The following is a 21,436-nucleotide window of genomic DNA, read 5'->3' as shown; positions in this document are numbered from 1 at the left end:
TATATATATATATACATATATATATATATGGGTCTCCTTGGAAAGTGGTCTTCAGGTTGTTATGTTCATATTACCATAATATTTTAAACTATTGTGAACAAATAAACAATCAATCTTGGGGAAGCAGCTCTATTTTTCTTTATCTATTTTTTATTAGCTTTAGCACAGTTGGATATGTGTACACAGACGTTTGGTGTGAGATAGTCTGAAATACAGGTTGCTGAATCCTCCGTCAAACTGCTAGCAAGATGGTACTGCACCCCGGATCGTCTTCATGCAATGCATCCCTCCAAACCTGCAATGTGCTGGTGAGATTGTGGTGCTAATGGAACCCATGCCCACCTCTGGTGGTTTTGCGCTAAGATTAAAGATTACTGGCTCCATATTACCACTTTTATTTCCATCATTACTAATGATAACGTTTCAATTGAACCATGGCTTTGCTTATTACACCTCTCTGAAGGGTCGATAAAAGCTTATAAGAGTTCCCTATTACCCCATCTTTTTAATGCGGCTCAGTCCCTAAAATGACTTTATTGGAATGGCTTGACCACACCTTCTCTAAAGGAATGGCTCTGCAAAGTGAATCACCTTAGTTTAATGGAGGAACTTACTAATACATTTTTAAATTATTATTAATTAATATTAATAAAATAAATAATTAAGCATATCATGTAATATACAATATATTTCATTTTATAATTCAATGTAGATAAATGTCTTTATTCTTTGCTAAAAGTGCCTGAGTGCTGGATAGTATAGCACTAGGCTGTATGAATGAACATACCACAGACACTTCTCTGGACTGACAAGACGCATTTTCTAAACAGGCAAATACAGACACGGGCAGATATTGATCAATCAGAACTGAGTGATCTGATTGGCTGGTCGCGTGTTGCCGCTTTGTGATGCCTTCATTGCATCGCGCGCTGTGATTGGCTGGAGATTAACTTTTTCATCTCATGACGCTACGCACGCTGTCGCCGGGCAGAGCGGGGGATCGGAACTCACTAGACACACTGCAGGCGAAGGACAGCGAGTCGCCGCTCGCCTGTGCTCCGCGCTGCTTCGCCTGCAGTGTGTCACGGCCTTAAACCTCTCGTCCATGGAAAGTCGCACATGTTCCTTGGGCGGCCCGGTACCATTTGATCCACGGACCGCTACCGGTCCGCGGCCCGGGGGTTGGGGACCAATGCTCTACTGTTCAAAGCCCATTTCGTGTGCACCTTACTGTATAACTGGTAACAAATTGTTGCGTGCGTTTGTCGTTTGTTTTGCTTCAATGCTCTACATGATCGCTCTGCCAAATATGAGTTTATCTGGCCTCCTTGGATAGAGTTTAAATTAACAACTCAGTACTTGACAATAGTATCCTAATTTTTGCCCTTTTGTTCTTTTATATGATTGTCCAATTGGTGGATATTATTAATAGTAGTACTGATATGCTGTTTATTCTTCCTGATAAGATAGTCCTCTCTGGTACACGCATTGTGTAGGTTGCACTATATGTGGGTACCCGTACCTTCTCCTTCTCCCATTCCCCTCTACTGGCCATCTCCACCTAATTTCTCTTCTTCCCCTCTCGCTCCACCTTCCTCCTCACGTGTTCAAAAATTTGCTTATGACCTCTTTGTACCTTGAAACAATAGAATTGTTTGTGTATTTGTGTCTCATTTTATCTTTCTCCCTTCTTACAAACTTTTCCAGTAAAATTTGAACAATTAAAACATGTATCCAGGCCTGATGTAGAGTAATACTAGTTTATTTAAAATATTTTCTGGTCATACCTAGGAAAAGTGTTGTCATTAATCGTACAATGCTGTACAATTAATGCATGCTATTGCACAAAGCACCTAGTGTGTGTTACCGTGTGCTAGGTGTGTTGGTTTTCCACTCATTTGAATGGCACCCTTATACGCCTCCTGACCACTGTGCAACACAGAGCAACATGGGATACTACAATATCGAGTGGTGTGTTGTAAAAAAGTAGTTAAAGTAGTTAAAAGTGAGATAAACGCAACACTATTGGGTCTATTCACGAAGCTGCCGAAGGATCTAGCCGTAGCTTCGGCCGATCCTTCGGCTAGCTTTGGCCCCAGGACACCTTCGGTTCAGTAGAACTGAAGGGGTGCTGTACGGACTATTCACAGTAGTCCGTACAGCTCCCGATTATGGCCGAGCCGCGCTGAAAGCCGAAGCTGGCCAAGCGGCCGGTCATTGGCTGGCCGACAGCTGGGCGGAGCCAGCCATGATCTTACGGCTGGCTCCGGCCACTTGCAGAGAGATCAGCGTCCCTGGTTACTTGCTAACCAGGGACACTGATCTCCAAACAGCAAACTCTCCCTGGTGCCCCGGGAGTCTCCTGCTCCCGGACGCCAAGGAGAGAAACACTGCTGTTTCTTTTTTTTTCTTTATTCTGATGAAATCAGCCGTGCCAGCCTGAAGTGAATAACCGAACAGTGTTCGGCTCACTTCACTTGGGGTCGGTTGTTCACTCGGCTGCCCTCGGCAGCTTAGTGAATAGACCCGTATGATGTGCATGGACCCTTAGGCCCCATTCACACTGAGCAACTTGCAATATTGAGTGATATTGAGCGATATAGCGCGACTTGCGATATTGAGCGACTTTTTCCTATTGGGTTGGGAAGGGGGTTTAACACCCCGGATGTCAACTGGTTAAGAATAGCCCGAACAGCAGTGAGTAGCCTGCCGGAGGTTCGGCTCAGCCGATCCAGATGTTGGATCGGCTGAGTCAAACTCCTTCTGCACTGCAAACTCCTTCTGCACATGCTGAGCATGTTCGGCCGACCCGTAGCCACACGAAGCAAGTCGATGTACGGCTGATTTCAGCCGATGTACGGCTGAAATTAGCCGTACCAGCCTGAAGTGAAAAGCCGAACAGTGTTCGGCTCACTTCACATAAGATCGGTCATTCACTCGGCTGCCCTCGGCAGCTTCGTGAATAGACCCCTTAGAATTGCCTAGCTGCACACCGTTGATACCAATGACAGCTCACACTTTTCAATGAGGCTGCATGTCTTTCAGATCATTAAAGAACTTCGAATAAAAGCCAATGGCATGTACGTTGTCTTTTTAAAAAAAATCATTTTGCATTTCCTGCCCCTGAACAAATGCAACAAATGCAACATTATACCATGTATCCACCTTTTTTTTTTTTTATGTAGCAGTTACTTTCCCGCGAGTCTTTATTTTTCTGCTGCAGAGATTCAAAAACACATTACTAAGTGGTTTTATAGAGTCAGAAAACACTATTACCACTATAGCACTAGGTGCTGCAGCTCTTATTTAAAATCAAGGCTCCAGAGATTGTTCATATAAATAGCACACAAGACGTTCTAGTTGATTTCACATGCTGTGGGTATCAGATGCTTCTCTCCTAGATTATCTTTATGAGCGGTCTAAATCCAACACTTATCTCTGCGCTGCCGCTCCACCAAGAGAATTCTCAAATGATAACAATCAACGTTTAATGTCTTTCGTTAAGCAGAGAACATCAGTAGAGACTCTAACGAGAAAAACAAAACCTTAATTAGCGTCTGCCTCATTTTTACCAGGTTATTTACATTGGGGACATTAAGTTATGCAGCGTTATGTAAGAAAATATTGTTTCTGTATTATACATCCCCAGGGGATGTGAGTCATATATGACAAGATGTCTGCTTTGCTTCCATACCCTATACCTTCCTCATTAATTCTATCACTGAAAAAAGATAACTCACTAACACACAAATACTTTTGACTGCCATGAAAATGCCACTCGACCATATGCCATATATCCCAGTGGATTTATTATGGTGCCATAACAGGATGCTGGTAGAACCCAATGCAGAGTCCTAAAACACATAGGGGTCTATTCACTAAGCTGCCGTAGGCAGCCGAGTGAATGACCGACCTAAAGCGAAGTGAGCCGAACGCTGTTCGGCTATTCACTTCAGGCTGGTACAACACTGATTTCAGCCGTATATCGGCTGAAATCAGCCGTACATCGGCCGACCCGAAGTGCAGAAGGAGTTCGACTCAGCCGATCCAACATCTGGATCAGCTAAGCCGAACCTCCGACAGGCTACTCGCTGCTGTTCGGTCTATTCTTATAGATGCCGAACAGCAGTGAGTGAATAGCTGAATGCCGCTGCCGCTGAGAACAGAAAAATAGTTTAAAAAGTAGGGAAAAAAAACGATTGTGCGGAGCCAGCAATGACAGCTAGCTCCGCCCAACAGTTTTCTATTGGCCGGCAGTTCTGCTGCCGTAAAAAAAAAAAAACAATTTGCCCATAGGAATGCATTGCTAGATTCCTATTGGCGATTTCAATTTGCACTAGCCAATAGCAAACTAACTATTGTACACGCCCTCTGCTGCTGTCAATCAGTAGTGGGGACCTGATGGAGAACTGCAGCAGAGGGCGGGTGCAATGCTAGTTTGCTATTGGCTATTGCAATTTGAAATAGCCAATAGGAATCTAGCAATGCATTACTATGGGCAAATTTTTTTATTTTTTTTTATTCTGACACGGCACCGTGTCAGAATAAAAAAAAAAGAAAAAGCAGTGTTTCTCTCCTGGGTGGCTGGGAACAGGAGACTCCCGGAGCGCCTGGGAGAGTTAGTAGCTGTGGGGGCTAAAAACCGAAACGAAACCGAAATAGAAAAAAATTGTCAGGCCAAAACCGAAACCAATACGGAAAATGTTTTTTTTTTAATTTTTTTATGTTGTAAAAAATATTTTACTTTTATTTTTTATAAACTTTTAATTTTTATTTATTTATTCATTTTTTAGTAAATATTTTTTTTACTTTACTTTTAGGGGCTCCAGGGAAATATTAGGGGTCTAAACAGACCCCTGATATTTCCCTTTTAAAATAGAAAAAGAGATTGAGAACACAGAGTCCTCAATCTCCTTTTCTGCATGCCCAGTTATCAATGAACAGGAATCCTCTATACTAAGTGTCCCTGTTCATTTATAACATGTGGAGATAGTGTGTTTACTATAACTGCAATTATGAATGAACAGGAGTGGATATAGATCACTTCCCATTCATTCATAATTGAGGATATATTAACCATACCATGTCCTCAATTATCTACAAACACTCAGTGATCACTGATCACTGAGTGTTTGCTCTCGCTCTCCTCTCTGACACGCTGTCACAGGAGGCTGAGTGAGCGGTGCGAGAGGAGAGCCCAGCCTCCTGTGACAGCACGGGCTGTCTCTGCCTACACACCGCTCTGCCGCACTGTGATAGGCGGCCGAGCGTTGTGAGAGGAGAGACGGCCGCTCACAGCGCTCTTGTCCCGCAGCGCTCGGCCGGCTGTCACTTTCTCTCCTCCCCGCTGGGACACAGAGCAGCGCCCAGCGGGGAGGAAAGAAATCACGGATGCGCCAATGTATCGGCAGGAAAATGGCACTTTCGGCGTTTAGCCAAAAGTGCCGTTTTCGGCCGATATGTTTCGGCGGCCGATATATCGGTGCATCCCTACTTGTAAGAACTGTAAATGTTGTAGAATAACCAAAAAGCGGGGAAATGGAAGAAAAACGAATTTTATTTCAAATTCAAATGGAAGACAATTCGAAATCAAATAATTTGTTTCCTGTCATACATCATACGTAACCTACGTATTGGAGTGCCCTTGTGGCCTACAATATGTAGATAGGACTACTAGAGAGTTACGTATTAGAATTGGGGAGCATATAAATAATATAAAAAATGGATTTGATCATCATAGCGTTTCAAAACATTTTAAACTGTCCACTCCATAAAAATTCAACAACGAAGGGTTTTTATTGTGGACCTGAGTATTCAGCCAATGGAGAGGTATTAATAGAACTAGAATGATCTCACAGAATGAGACAAAATGCTGGATACAATGTATCCTAGGGGTTTGAATGTTGAATTGTACCTAAACTGTTTTATCAGTAACAGCTGAGGTGGAAATCACTGGAGATTAATATGTCTTCTGTATGCTATCAACCTTCCCTCTTTTGGAAAGTGAAGGATGTAATAACTTTTAGTTTCCGGGATAAAAATACGAAACTCTTGCCTTGCTTTAGGTTGCCATGCTGGCGAGATGGCCAATATTATGTTAAATGTGAGGTTATTATGCAATCTATTTATCAGAGATTAACGGTATATTTCATGTGTGGGCCCATTAGTTCTAAATGGGAAGGAATAAGATCCCATGACATGATGGGAGGTTTGGAATATAGTTTCTGATTTCTGATCTTGAGATAATTAGTAAGGTAATACATGTGGGGTAACCTGAAAACCCATTTTGAGGGGTTTATGTTAATTTAATTATGGGTCTACTAGTTTCCAATGATATATAGTGTTGATTGCAAGATAACGAATATGTGTAAATTTGAATACCTATCATGAGTAGTGATGAGCCGAACACCCCCGTGTTCGGTTCGTATTCGAACATTCGAACGGCCGAAAAGTTCGAATACGAACTCGAACTCAAGGCAAGTCAATGGGGGTCGAACGTTTGAAAATTAATGTCCCCTTTAAGAGGGCTTATATGCAAGTTATTGCCCATTAATGGTGTATGGGGGCCCGGGTACTGCCCTGGGGGACATGAATCAATGCCAAAAAAACAAAAACAAAATACCGTTTTTGAAGGAGCAGTGATTTTAACATCACCTAAAGGGTAAAAAAAAAAGAAAATAAAAATTCCTTCACATGTCATGCCTGCGGGGTCCCCTTAACCTGCCTGTGAAGTGGCGGATCTGTACGATGTATAGAACCTGCTGCAGCAAAACTGACATTTCTAAAAAAAAAAAGAAATTTTTTTTTTCTCTTAGGCCTTGTTCACACCAAGCGCTTTCCAGGTGCAGAGCAGAGCAGTTACAGACCGGAGCAAAACTGCGTCCAATGTATTCCAATGGTATTTTTAGCTCCAGTTCACATCGCAGCGTTCAGTTCCAGAGCAGGTCCAGAGCAGGTAAAAAAAAAAAACTGCAGCAGGCCCTATTTTACCTGGTCTGGAACGCATCAAAAACACATGCAAATGCCTGGAACGCACTGAAAGCCCATTTTAAACAACAACAACAATTTTTTTTAACCAAAAACGGCCCGGAACGCATCAAAAACGCGGCAATAACGTGGCACAACCCACTGCACTGTGTGTGCAGAAACTCATGCAGATCTGCTCTGCATTTGGTGTGAACAAGGCCTTAAAGTGTGCAGTTCCCCTCCCCAAACAATACCAGACCCTTTAGGTCTGGTAGAAATGTTAGGAGGGACCAATTTAAAAAAAAAACTGTGTAGGGTTCCTCCTAAAAGTCATACCAGGCCCTTAAGGTCTGGTAGGAAGGAGGCAACCCCCACCCCCAGCAAGGGGGGGTGGAAACATGGGATCCCCCCTAAAATTCCATACCAGACCTTTGATCCGAGCATGGGCCCGGCAGGGACGGAAAGGGGGGGGGCCCCCCTCCCTCCCACACCAGGCCACATGCCCTCGGCACGGGGAGGGTGTCCCCGTGCCGATGGGGACAAGGGCCTCGTCCCAACAAACCCTGACACGGTGGTTGTGGGGGTCTGCGGGCAAGGGGGCTTATTTGCATCAGGGTACCCCTTTAATTAAGGGGGCACCCAGATGCCGCCCCCTTCCCTTGTCAATGAGAAAGGGGTACTTGTACCCCTACCCATTCACTAAAGGGTTAAATAAAATAGTTATTAAAAAGTCCGGACTTTTGATAAAATCCTTTATTTGGAAAAAAAACAAGACATGTTTTTGATAAGTCTTTTATTTTTTTTTTAAAAACCCAAAAAATGGATCCACGGACGTAATCCAGGGTCAATCACGGCGTCCAGCGTTGTCTACGACGACGACGAAATAAAAAATAAAACAATAAAAAATAGAAATAAGTATTCAATACTGAGCCCTGATTGGGCAAAGTCTTGCACCTGACCTGTGGTCAGAGCTTCAGAGGTCATTTTGCTTTATGGAATGTCCGCGGTTAAACAAACTGCGAACATCCCATAAAGTTCAGCGTTCGGCGAACGCTCGAACTGCCGATGTTCGATTCGAACTCATGTTCAAATCGAACACTCGGCTCATCCCTAATCATGAGGGGTTAATGCTAATTTATGGTAATTTATGTATGAGCCTAAAGATCCCAATGACCTATAGTACCATCTAGGGGGTTGTAAATCTTGAATCTAATATTATACATGTTTTGTAGTAGGATGTTTTTAGTTAATGATTTTATAAGATGCCACAGGCGGTGATTTCAGCAAATAATGTGGAATTGTTCAAGAAACTTTTGGACGATTTCTTAAGGGACCGTAATATACAGGGGTACAGGTACTCCTAGAATGAGATCCTAATAGGTTGGACTTGATGGACTAATGTCTTTATTCAACCTCAAATACTATGTAACTATGTAACTATGTAATAGAGATATGGTAGATTCGTATATACGGACCAAAGGAAACTCCCAACGGGATATGTAAATGTGGTATCTAGGCATGCAAATGTGGTATCTGGGTATGTAAATGTGTTATCTGGGTATCTATCTGTGGTATCTGGGTAATATAAAGGGAGATAGAGTCAGTGTGTATGCTACCCTTGAGAAAGTCCATTGGACAAAATGCGTTGGGGAGGAGCTATACACTGACGCTAGTGTATGGAGTGGAGGAGACAGAGCTAAGCTCATACAAGCCGATTTTATGTTTTTACAGCGCTGAAAAACTCTTTAAAATGTAAGTGTTCTGATTTTTATGAATAAACTATCATCTAGCAGTTTTACACTTTGTGTGATCTTGGTTTTTTATTTTGAGCGGATGAAGGTGCCCATACACTCCTCGATTCTCGTACGAGAATCGCTGGAAATCCCGCGATCGTACGAGAATCGAGCAGTGTGAACGAAGACGTGCGACCGTTTCTACTGTACGGTCGCACGTCTTTTGTCTAAGGAGCACGCTAGAAAACCAGCCGAAAATCGTACGATTTTCGGCTGGTTTGAACGGTGCTCGGGAGACAAATGCCGAACGGGCCGGTGTGCGCACGCGCACACTGCCCGTTCAGCATTGCGGTCATCGGAAGCCCGCCCCTCAGGGGGGCGGGCTTGCGATGATCGAGAGTGCGATCTGCCTGTCCAAGATAGGCAGATCGTACGTTTTTTTAATCCCTATACAACCATCGCAAGACTAAGGTCTTGCGATGGTTGTAGAGTGTATGGCCACCTTAAGAGAGATTTGAGAGAGACATCGTGCAGACTCATCATTTTCAGCTGTTGGTGGTGATTCAGTGGAGAGGGAGACATCGGACAACAGGGAAGTTTGCAGAGCGTTTAACCACTTGATGACTGAGGTGTTTCACCCCCTTCCTGGCCAGGCCATTTTTCAGTATTCACCGCTGCGGTACTTTGACTGACGTTTATTCCGTCATGCAACACTGTACTGAAATGAATTTTATACCATTTTTGGGGGACAGATAGAGCTTTCTTTTGGTGGTATTCTTTGATTTCGAATTGTCTTCCATTTGAATTTGAAATAAAATTTGTTTTTCTTCCATTTCCCCGCTTTTTGGTTATTCTACAACATTTACAGTTCTTACAAGTAGGGATGCACCGATATATCGGCCGCCGAAACATATCGGCCAAAAATGGCACTTTTGGCTAAACGCCGAAAGTGCCATTTTCCTGCCGATACATTGGCGCATCCGTGATTTCTTTCCTCCCCGCTGGGCGCTGCTCTGTGTCCCAGCGGAGAGGAGAGAAAGTGACAGCCGGCCGAGCGCTGCGGGACAAGAGCGCTGTGAGCGGCCGTCTCTCCTCTCACAACGCTCGGCCGCCTATCACAGTGCGACAGAGCGGTGTGTGGGCAGAGACAGCCCGCGCTGTCACAGGAGGCTGGGCTCTCCTCTCGCACCGCTCACTCAGCCTCCTGTGACAGCGTGTCAGAGAGGAGAGCGAGAGCAAACACTCAGTGATCAGGGCAGTACCCGGGCCCCCATACACCATTTATGGGCAATAACTTGCATATAAGCCCTCTTAAAGGGGACATTCATTTTCGAGCATTCGCCCTCCATTGACTTGCCTTGAGTTCGAGTTCGTATTCGAACTTTTCGGCCATTTGAATGTTCGAATACAAACCGAACACGGCATGATAGGTATTCAAATTTACACATATTCGTTATCTTGCAATCAACACTATATATCATTGGAAACTAGTAGACCCATAATTAAATGTGCGGCGTAATGGGCTAAATCGTCGTTTTTGCACGTATGTGCACCCGGCGCCTGTTTGCATGCGTGTATGTATGGGGGGGGACTTAGGGAAAAAAATTAAGTTTCCCCCCAAAAAATGTAAAGTTGCAAATAAAAAGTTAGGGGGGGCGCACATCCCGGGACCACATACAAGCGATCCGCTGGCTCTATAGCCGGCGGATCGCTTGTATATTAACGGGCATCACTGCCTGTTTTCAAATATCGTGCATTTCCCGCTCGCGCGCGCCCAGCTGTGCGCGTGAGGGGGCGTGGCTGTGCGGACGTCTAAAGACACCCGCTCAGATCTAGAGAGCTCCTGGCTGGCCATTGTAAAACCTGCGGCAGCAAAACTGTCATTTCTAAAGAAAATGTTTTTTAAAGCGTACAGCTCCCCCTCCCAAACAATACCAGACCTTCAAGGTCTGGTAGGAATGTAAGGAGGGACCCCATTAAAAAAAAGTGTGGGGTTCCCCCTCAGAGTCATACCAGACCCTTAAAGTCTGGTACGAATTTTAGGAGGGATCCCATGTAAAAAAAAAAAAAGTGTGTGGGGTTCCCCCTTAAAGTCATACTAGGCCCTTAAGGTCGGGTAGGAATTTTAAGGAGGAACCCCACCCCCAAAAATGGGGGGGAACATGGGGGTCCCCCCTAAAATTCCATACCAGACCCTTGATCCGGGCATAGGCCTGGCAGGGCTGGAAAGAGTGGGGGGACGAGCGAGCGCCTCCCATATGCCCTCGGCACTGGGAGGGTGCTTTTCCAGGGTTGTCTCTGGAAAAACACCTGGTCCCTGTGCCGATGGGGACAAGGGCCTCTTCCCCACAAGCCCTTGGGCGTTGGTTGTGGGGTGCGGCAGGGGGCTTATTCACATCAGGGTACCCCTTTAATAAAGGGGCACCCAGGTGCGGCCCCTCCTTGTGAATGAGAAAGGGTTACTTGTACCCCTACCCATTCACTAAAGGATTTAAAAAAATTGAAATGAAAAAAAACAGACTTTTGGAAATAATCCTTTAATTGGAAAAAAATAAAGGATTTTTGTCCTTCATTGTTAAAAAAAAAAAACCCTCAAAAAATGAATCCACCGACGTAATCCAGGGTCAATCACGATGTCCAGCATTGTCCACGACGACGACGATGACTCGACGAAATAAAAAATAAAACAATAAAAAATAAATAGAAATAATTTTTTGTTAAATAACCCGACCACCGCCGTCTTGTCGCTTCGACGAACACCCACCGCATAATGGCATTTTGACAAATGCCGGTAACATATAAACATTTGGGCGGAGCTAGCAGTGACAGCTAGCTCCGCCCAACTGTTTACAGTTGTGACAGGTGAGCCATGATTGGGTAGTGTCATCATGACTTTGCCCAATCATGGCTCCATAGTTCTCTGTGCCCGGATTGGGTAAAGTCTAGTACCTGACCTGTGGTCAGGTGCAAGGCTTTAGCCAATCATGGCTCACAAGTAGTGATGAGCTCGGGCGTGTTCGCAGCTCCACGTGCCGAGCCCGCCAGGAAGCCACCAGCGGTGCAGCGCCAATCACAGGTACTGAGACATTTCCCGACCTCTGCAGCTGTGGACCGGGATAATGTCTCAGTACCTGTGATTGGCGCTGTGGTGCTGTCAGCTTCCTGGCGGGCTCGGCACATGGAGTTGTGAACACGCCCGAGCCCATCACTACTCACATGGCACAGTGTCTTGTGCAGGATGGTCGGCTATCGAACAGCCCTCAACACCCTGACAGTTCGTATGTTCGCTGAACACACTAACTGCCGATGTTCGAGTCATACTTACGAACACTAGTCAGTGGTATGAATTGTTCCCCATTGTTGGTGTAAGTGGGAGGAATTGTACCCCGTCATTGCTGTCAGTGGATCCTGTGCCCCGTCATTGCTGTCAGTGGATCCTGTTGGTTTTAGTAGGAAGAATTGTGACCCATTGGTGGTGTCAGAGGGAGCTATTGTGCCCCAAGTTAGTGTCAGTGGGAGATATTGTGTACCAATGGCTGGTTAAAGGTAAGCAAAGGGCTGCATCTGGCCCACAGGCTGCAGTTTTGGGACAACTGGCCTACGTGGATGGGATTATAAGAGCAGACTGGGCAAATCATTGATGGAGCAATTAATAAAATATGTCTTGTCTTTATTTTTAGCTCAACTATTACAAATGAGTTGTCTACGCTACAGCCACACCTTTATTTTCTTTCTTATCTTATATCATCTATGCTATCTGATCCTTAAAACATTGACTCTGTATATATTCACCAATCAGATTCCACTTATCACTTTCATAGAGCAGAAAATGAAACCTGTATGATTGGTTGTTATAGGCAATATACACTTTTCTTTCCTCCAGTTTTTACTTCTGCTCTTAAAAAGATATAACATAAGTGACTGGTCCATCCAGTCATAACATCTGTTATTTCTATTAATATGTCCTCTGCTCTTTGTCTAACTGTATCACAAATCAAGACAAACATTTGCCAGTTGTGTTTCTTTTCCTGTGCCTCCAGCCTGTTTTACTATTGTATTTTTATTTGATTATACAGAACTGCTGAATACATATGTTAGCTAGCTAGCATAAAAGAAAAGAGTATTAAAACATAATAGATGTCACTATCTAGAATGTCCGTGGCAATTGTGCTGTTGTCAGAAAAGCAATTATTATATATCCGGTTTGTGCAATGAGCTATAATGAAGTTTGCCATGCAGCTCCTTGGTGTCCTCTATAGGTTTATTACAGTGATTTTGCCAATAAATATCAGAAGGTTACAACCGCTTTAAAGATGATAACAGCAGGAGTACCATCATCCTATATAAAGGTAGCTCTTCTTTTCTGCTAAGAAGCACTGATTTATACTTAAGCATCTCTATTTCTAGAGGTTCCATGTGGGCACAATAATGATAATGTGCATACGTTTTTCATTTGGGCTAATTGTATACTTTTATAGTTCTCGTGAACATTTGCCCCCCTGTGGTTTTATGCAACAGATTTATTGTAATATCTACTCTAGGTCTCATAAGGGGAGATAGCTTCCACCTATGCTGCTTTACTTTTCTTTCCAATCACAGCATGAGGAGCAGAATGTTCAATGGAACCTATTTGGGGCCAATTTAATTAGCAGGAAAAACAGACATTGGCTCAGAGCCCACCAAGCAGTAGACCTAAACTATTACTCTGTATAGCAATGGATCATGAGACTTAGTTCATATGTACACTTCTGGAATGACCAATCCACTGGCAATCTAATGGAATGCAAATTTAACTGCTGATTATTATTATTACAATCTGGCCTAAAGAAACAAGCACATCAGACAGGTGAAGCTTTATACCAGGGGTAGGCAAACTTTGGCCCTTCAGCTTTTGAGGAAAAAGAAGTCCCATAGGGCATTGCACAGCTGGAGGGCCACAGTTTGGCTACTGCTTCTTAACACCATGAACTGAATTAAAGCCTTCATCACCTGTTTAGCATGCTTGATTGATAGCAGTTAGATGGTAAGAGACCAGTCTGTGTCTGTCTGTGTCTGTCTGTGTGTGTCCTGTGCATCTATGCTTGCAATGTATTACAACAGAAAATGGTGGGCCAAAAATGCTCAAAAGCATATCTTGACAATATCCTAGATGTCCAAGTTTATTCCTGTAAGGGCATGACTGCTTTGTTCACTATAAAGAAGTACTGGGGCTGTTAGGCAATGCAATTCAATGGGGTAGAAAAGCTTTGCACGTCAGATGGCTTTATTTAGGGTTTATTTAAGAAAGTCGGGTATTTTGTGCAGCAGCTTTATTTAAAAAAAATGTATCTTACACCGACATGGTCAACATTATTGTTGGCTGTACCATAGATACTATTATACTCTATGTTCTTAGTTGCCAACATTTCAAACAAATTTACAGTGATACCTTTTTTTGCCATGCGTCCAGCAAGTCCTTGTAAGTGAAGAATGCTCTTTAATTAGGGGTGGTACATTCATTTAAAATGGGGATGGTTCTACAAAAGGAACATCATTATACTAATCATTATACTTATAAAATTTAATTTTCAAACACTATATATAAAGAAAGATTTTTTATTATAAGGACAGAAACACAGCCGAAAAGGTATTTCTCTTCAGTAAAATTAGTTATGTATTTGTTTAGCTATGTCCCTATTGGAAGTTATTGCTCTCATAACATCAATAACATGTTTTGGCACAGTGTTCAGCTAACGTCAGCCTGTTGCCATACTTAAATTATACATGGTGGTAGTTATGGGGCTAAGAAAAACACAAAGTTAAAAAAAAAAACTGCAACAACAACAAAACACTGCTAATAACATATACACACTAATTCCAAAGATTTAAAGGTGAACTGCAGACAATCATTCTGTACAGTAAAGAAAAGGTAGAAAAACACTACACGCATAAAAATTAAGTAACAGGGCTATCTCGTGCATATAATATGCTTTCTGTATTAGTGCTCAGATCTAGATAGTAGTAACAAGTATACAGCAGAAAGATCATCCAGCATAGCACTTCCTCGCTTTGGGTTTCCTACAGAATCAGCTGGTCCCCTGAGCACTGGCCCTGACTCCCTGTTTTTGGTGGCTCTTTTCCATTGCAGGGTCCCATGAAGCCACCCTTATGTGTGCTAGTAGGCTGTGTGCGTTTCCACAAACACACAGACAAAGCAAGGCAATCTACTCCCCCGCCCCCTGCTTCTCCTTTCCCCATTTTCCTAGCTAGTAGATGAACAGTTGCTGGAGACTGCTCTGTCCCTTATGATCTAGTACTGAACAGGAAGTTCAGTGAAGCAGAGCTTAAAGAGTTGGAGCTGCTTGGAAACATAATGACTGTAAGCGCTTGGGCAAAAATGTAAAGAAATACTTTGCTGGGAAATGTATATTTGTTAGATCTGGATTAATTATTGAAAATGTAATGCTACTGTAAATATTTTGCTAGGCGTGCCTAAAAACTTCTAACCATAAATGACAGGAGTGAAAATAATTCAAAATGCTCTTTATCTCTTTTGGTATATTACAGTACCTTCAAAGCAAGCTGCATATACAGTACATTTCCATTTCAGATATGGGTCATAAGGCTGCATCTTATCATATGTCACCTAATGTTACATTCAGTAGTTTGTGTAGGGTAACCACTTTGTTTTAAGAATGGGCTACAAAGCTCTCTAAAATGCCCACATGGTGGGGATGTTTCTTTGTTATTTTCTGTGCTCCATGGGCAGATGGGAAGACTGCTGAACATACAAGTGGCAGAGCTGTTAATTCTTAACTTGTAAAACAGAAGAAACAGCTTGGCACAGAAATATCTCTGAAGGAAGAACACAATGTGTTGATGTAAAACATGTGTGAAATGAATCCCAGGACTGTCTGAATATTTAGGCCCTTTAGCCCACATGGGTATTTTGGCTCAATCCCGTCTAAGTTGATCATTTCCATAAACATTGCAGATGATACAGACCCATATTTATTAAAAAACATTTACTATGCTTGTTTCAAAACTTGACCCAAGTTAGCTTAGTAAATGGGTGTAAAATGCACCACATATATGTATTAGCATATAAGCACAGGGTTCCATTTAAAGAAGAAATTAAGAGAGCTTTGCCAGCTCCTTTTGTAATATGTAGTTTATACCTAACAAATGTCCCTAATTTGAAAGCAAATCCCTCTGTCCCTCTTTCAGCTACAGTTGTGCCACTGTTTGGTGTGATATGGGCAGACATGTATCAGCCTCCCTCACCCTCAGCACTGGATCCCCTCAGGGTTGTGTTTTGAGCCCCCTGCTGTACTCATTGTACACATTTGACTGCATGGCCTCTACCAACTCCACTACCGTCATCAAGTTTGCTGATGATACCGTTGTGGTCGGACTGATTACCGGCAACAATGAGATGGCCTATCTGGAGGAGATTAGAAATCTGGAGAACTGGTGCCAGAGGAACAACCTCCTCCTCAATGTCAGCAAGACAAAGGAGTTGATAGTGGACTTTAGTAAAAAGCAGGAGAGGAACTACCAGACCCCCATGATCAACGAGAGCCCAGTGGAGAGAGTGAATAGCTTCAGATACCTCGGCGTACACATCTCGCAGGACCTGTCATGGTCCTGTCATATCAACACCGTGGTGAAAAAGGCTCGGCAGCGCCTCTTCCATCTTAGACGCTTGAGAGACTTCAGACTGCCCGCTAAGGTGCTTAGGAATTTTTACTCCTGCACCATAGAGAGCATCCTGATGGGAAACACCACTACCTGGTTTGGGAACAGCAGCGTGCAGGACAGACGAGCTCTTCAGAGGGTGGTGCGATCAGCTGAGAGAATCATCCGAACTAAACTCCCTGACCTGAATTCGATCTACAGCAAGCGGTGCTGGACCAAGGCCAGGAAGATCGTGAGGGACCCCAGCCATCCCAATAATGGACTTTTCTCTTTTCTCCCTGAAGGCCAACACAGAGAGACCAAGCTTCTTCCCTCAGGCTACACGGTCTCTCAATCAGATCTCTATATAGACATACATTCTACTGCCTGATTAGGTAAATGTTCTTACACTCACATTTACTGCACATCTGCACTTTAAAAGAATGGTCAAAGAAAGGTCAATACAATGCTAGTCATCACCTTAATTCATTCACTCCGTATTGCTGCTGTTAGCACTCGCACACTTTACACTTCATACTGTATTTGCATTTTTAGTCTAATTTAATTTTTAATATTTAAATTTTAACATTTATATTTTATTTTGTGATGTAAAAGTTTTAGATTATTATTGATTCTTCTCTCTACTTGTACTTCTCCCTCCCCTTCTTGCAGGCGTGTAAGCATTTCACTGCATATCATACTTGTACGATTATGTATGTGACAAATAAATAAATCTATCTATATATCTATGAAAATGCAATAATACCTTTATCTGATGTCTTAATTATCGTGTTTGCAATTTCAAAAAGCCAGTATACAGGAAAAGTAATGGTGAAAACAAAATCTGGGTTTAACCAATTATTTTTGTTATGTAAATTCTTAACAGTCCACATTGTGCTGCCTAATTACCTGTATATATTGTGCTGGAAGCTTTCCCTCTTTCTTATCTGAGAAGCAGTGGCGTCGCTACAGGAGGGCAAGGGGGGGCAGTTGCCCCCCCCTAGGTTATCACTTGCCCCTCTGTGTGCCCCCCCCGCTAACAGTGGCAGCATGGGGGGGCAATTGCCCCCCCCCTAGGTTATCACTTGCCCCTCTGTGTGCCCCCCCCCCGCTAACAGTGGCAGCAGTCCCGGCACTAGCGCAAGGCAAGAGAAATGGAATCCCTGCCCCAGCAGATAACTGTGCCCGGGACAGTTATCTGCTGGGACATTCACTTTGCAAGGGAATTTGCACTTTGCAGGGGAAGTTTCCCTTAGCTTCGAGAATGTGGTGTAACTTTACACATCAAAGGATGTGCAAAGGATGTGTAAGCCGCAGTGCGGCTTACACATCCTTTGCAGAAGACGTGTATCCAAGCCTCTGTCATTGTCCTTAGTGGTGAGACAAGTTGTTTTACATGCTAGTTTGTGAGTGTGCCATGATGCCTTTCTACTGTCCTATTGGCAAAACACCCTCCCCATGTCGAGGGCATGTAGCCTGGTATGATGCAGGAGGGGGGTGGCGCACTCTCATCCCCCGCCCCCTTTCCTGCTCTGCCAGGCTGCTACTGGGATCAAGGGTCTGGTAAGGGATTTCAGGGGGTACCCCATGCTTTTTTGTTTTGTTCTGTTGGCTGAGGTCCCCTCTAAAATTCTTATCAGACCTAAAGGGTCTGCTATGAATTGGGGGCAACCTACACTTTTTCTTTACCGTTTCTCTGAACTGTCAAAAGTTAAAAAGAATGCAGCAAAGGTGACATTAGAAAAAAAAAGTGACAATGAAAATTAATTTGTAATTATCTAGTGCATCTGAAATTAATGGAAATTTTATATTCAGACAAATCCGAATAACCAAATGAATGTGACATTCAGACCCGAATCACGCAATAACCAAAAATCCAAACTCCAAAAAGTATCCTCGACCTCAGAAGGTACCAACCGCGAGAGACACTAGCCCTCCCGGTTACTCGTATCACTTTTTTCGGGATAGACCACGCAATATATCTCACGTTGCCAACAAACCAACATCACTGGCACGCCCCTTATGTTCGTTTGGGGTGGGTTTGTTGGCGGCGGGAGATATATTGCATGGTCTATCCCGGAGAACTGATATGGGTAACCGGGAGGGCTAGTGTCTCTCCCGGTCGGTACCTTCTGAGGATGGGCATACTTTTTGGAGTACACATGCCTACACAATGAGGTATTGAGGTAATTTATTGGACATTATACCCAGTTTCTGTTCTTCTTGGTGGTAGCTAATTGGTTACTTACTGGACCTTTTTGGATGTCTTTTGTAGAGTTGGATGTGCTGCTATTAGGGAAATATACCGGTGATTACTGGGGAGCGGTTGAATACAGTTTACTTTTCTTTTCTTGTTCTAATCAATTGGGAACATCCTCTTTCCCTGTTTGTTTGTAGTTAAGTGTTACAATGGATGTTATGATAGGATTAAATATAGTATTTATATTACCTGTTTAAGAGCCAAATCATTAGTTCCATCACATTTAATCTTATAGTATCGCTCCCTCTTTGTGGTTATCACCTAGGTGAAGGATATGGCTTTGGTTTCCCTGGAATCAAGGAGTTAAGATTTCAAGGCAAGATACATGGATTATAGAATAGCTGATATTGTTAGCAGTTGTAATTTTAAGAGTATGCTAAATTATATACAATGAATTTTGTTAGACCACGTGAATGTATCTCTGCACCCTTCCAGGTGGCTAGCATGACAAGGTTCTCTTAGTGCTCGGCTCTCTATATATAATTAAAATCCTGCATAAGTAAGAGCAATATTTTTTGATTCTGTCATCTGATGTATAATATTATAGAAGTATTGATCAATGTGTTATATGAGCTTATATATATTTTCTTATAGAACCACAGCTTTTTCTCTATTCTGCTCCTGAGGAAGCGGAACTGGCCATGAAATGCGTATAGCTGCCTCCCATATACCTTGATTGATTTTTATGGATAAGTTAATGTTATATGTTTGGGAACTGTTATATGATGATAAATCTAATAAGGGTGGGACCTATATATGAGACTCCATGGATTTTTATAATGTTTTTATTGAATATATGTCTGATTATGTAAATTAATAAATAAATGTTGTATCAATACAAAATGACTGTACAGGTGCCTTAAAAATCTGTCTGGTTACATATTAGAATTTAATTTTTCATCTCATCTCTATAGGAGCAATCATTTACATTGTAGCAGTTTTCATATTTTCTATTTGCTATATCGAATTTATTTGACATATTCTTCTGAAAGTCTACCGGCATCATAGGTTGGCTTACATGTTTCTTACATACATTTACTTATTTCAGAATGAAAACTGATCTTCTTATCCACATTTCTATATGTGATAGTGCTTGTGAAGCTATTGCTAACATAAGCATATAAAGAAAAGCTATACCTTTACACTGTATTAAGCTAATAAACTGTATATTTATCTATTTAGATGGGCCCTTTGTCAATTACTTAGGCCAGTGGTGGTCATATTAATATATTTAGATGGTTTCTGATGTCACCAAATGGGCCACAATAAATATTCAGTGTGTGCAATACTACAGATGTAGTTATTAAAAAGCCTTTACAGATCAGTGATCTCACATTGTTACTGGGTACAGCCACATTTAATATTCCCTACAGAAAGATCTATTTAAAAAAGATCATAGACAAAAACATAAAAAGCAGAGAAAAGTAATAAAGTGAGAAAAAATAAATCAAACTCGTTAGCAGAAATCAGTATAATAAATATACATATTTTTCTTTCACTGGCCTCACTTCTGGTTATGGGAATGTTAGTACCGGGGGCGGACTGACCATTCGGGTAGTTGGGCTCTGCCCGAGGGCCCGCGGCCATAATGGGGCCCGTCACCGAACCCCCCCCCTGCCCTTTTCAACCGCATAAATGGAGACATGTCTGTGTTAAAGCGGTGATGGCAGTGTCGCCCGCCTCCCGGGCCCTCCAGGTACTGCCGTGGCCGCTTTGACACAGCCGCATCTACTGACAGCGGCGCGGCAGAGAGGAGAAGAGCCCAGAGCTAGGTGGGCGTGTCATTCCGGGGGCGGGATGTCTCGTCGGAGGATGGACGCGGTCGCGGTCCTAACACCAGTGTGGCTGCAGGAGGCCCTGAAGCTGGGGGGCTCTACCGAGATCAAAGCCCAGGCGCCCCACTGGAGGAATGGTGCCCTCATCTGACCCAGGTGAGACACGCACCTTTGACCCTGGTGAGACCCGCACCTGTGCTGTGACCCTGCTAATGTACAGCAGATGGTGTGATTCCATGAACTATTGTTTGTAGTGCACATATGGTGCTATAGACAGTCCTTTCACTGCCCTTCTCATTTACTGTGGAACCCAATCCACAATAACATGACATGTTTCCCAGCTTTCCATACAACAAATGATGCAAATCCAAAGTCCAGGAACAAGTCTCTTCATACTGTAACACTTCAAACCATACTGTTGTTGATCAGGTCTATGTAAGCACCTACAATTACTGTTTTGAAATGTGTTAGTCTTCAAATAAAGCCCTTTGGATTCTAGGTCCAGGTAGCACATGGGGTCTTAACTTCTGCCCCTCTCATTGATAAATCCCCACACCCCTATCATCCAACTGTAATATTGTCAAAGACTTGGTAACATTTTGAGCTAAAGTTAAGGCTCCATGAGCAGCCCGAGCTTTGGATCCAAGAGCCTTCACAAAGTTATGATTGATTTGAAGACTATTACAGGTTGATGCAGGGACCACATAGTCTCTGTACTTCAGCACTGTTTTTACCTTAGAAATGTTTAAGCCAGGTAGTTTACTTTAATTGCAGTAACATTCAGCACATGCACCAAACACAGATTGGGGGCCAGATTTAGATAATAATGACGTTCTATATCTTTATCTCCGTGTATGTGCCAAACAGACTGTCATTTTTCTGAAGATAGTTATTATTTGTCATAAATAATTTTTTAATATACACCAACATCTCCAAAATGTCTACTGCTAAAATGTATACTACATTATAAAAAATAGAATTTTACTGTTGCCATGACAATAGATAATTCCTAAAGTGAACCTATGAGTGCAAGTGAGACTGTCAAC

This window comes from Nanorana parkeri, unplaced genomic scaffold (assembly GCF_000935625.1).
Source record: "Nanorana parkeri isolate BGI_ZX_2015 unplaced genomic scaffold, ASM93562v1 scaffold76, whole genome shotgun sequence".
Lineage (NCBI taxonomy): Eukaryota > Metazoa > Chordata > Amphibia > Anura > Dicroglossidae > Nanorana > Nanorana parkeri.
Note: the sequence above shows the minus strand (reverse complement) of the source record.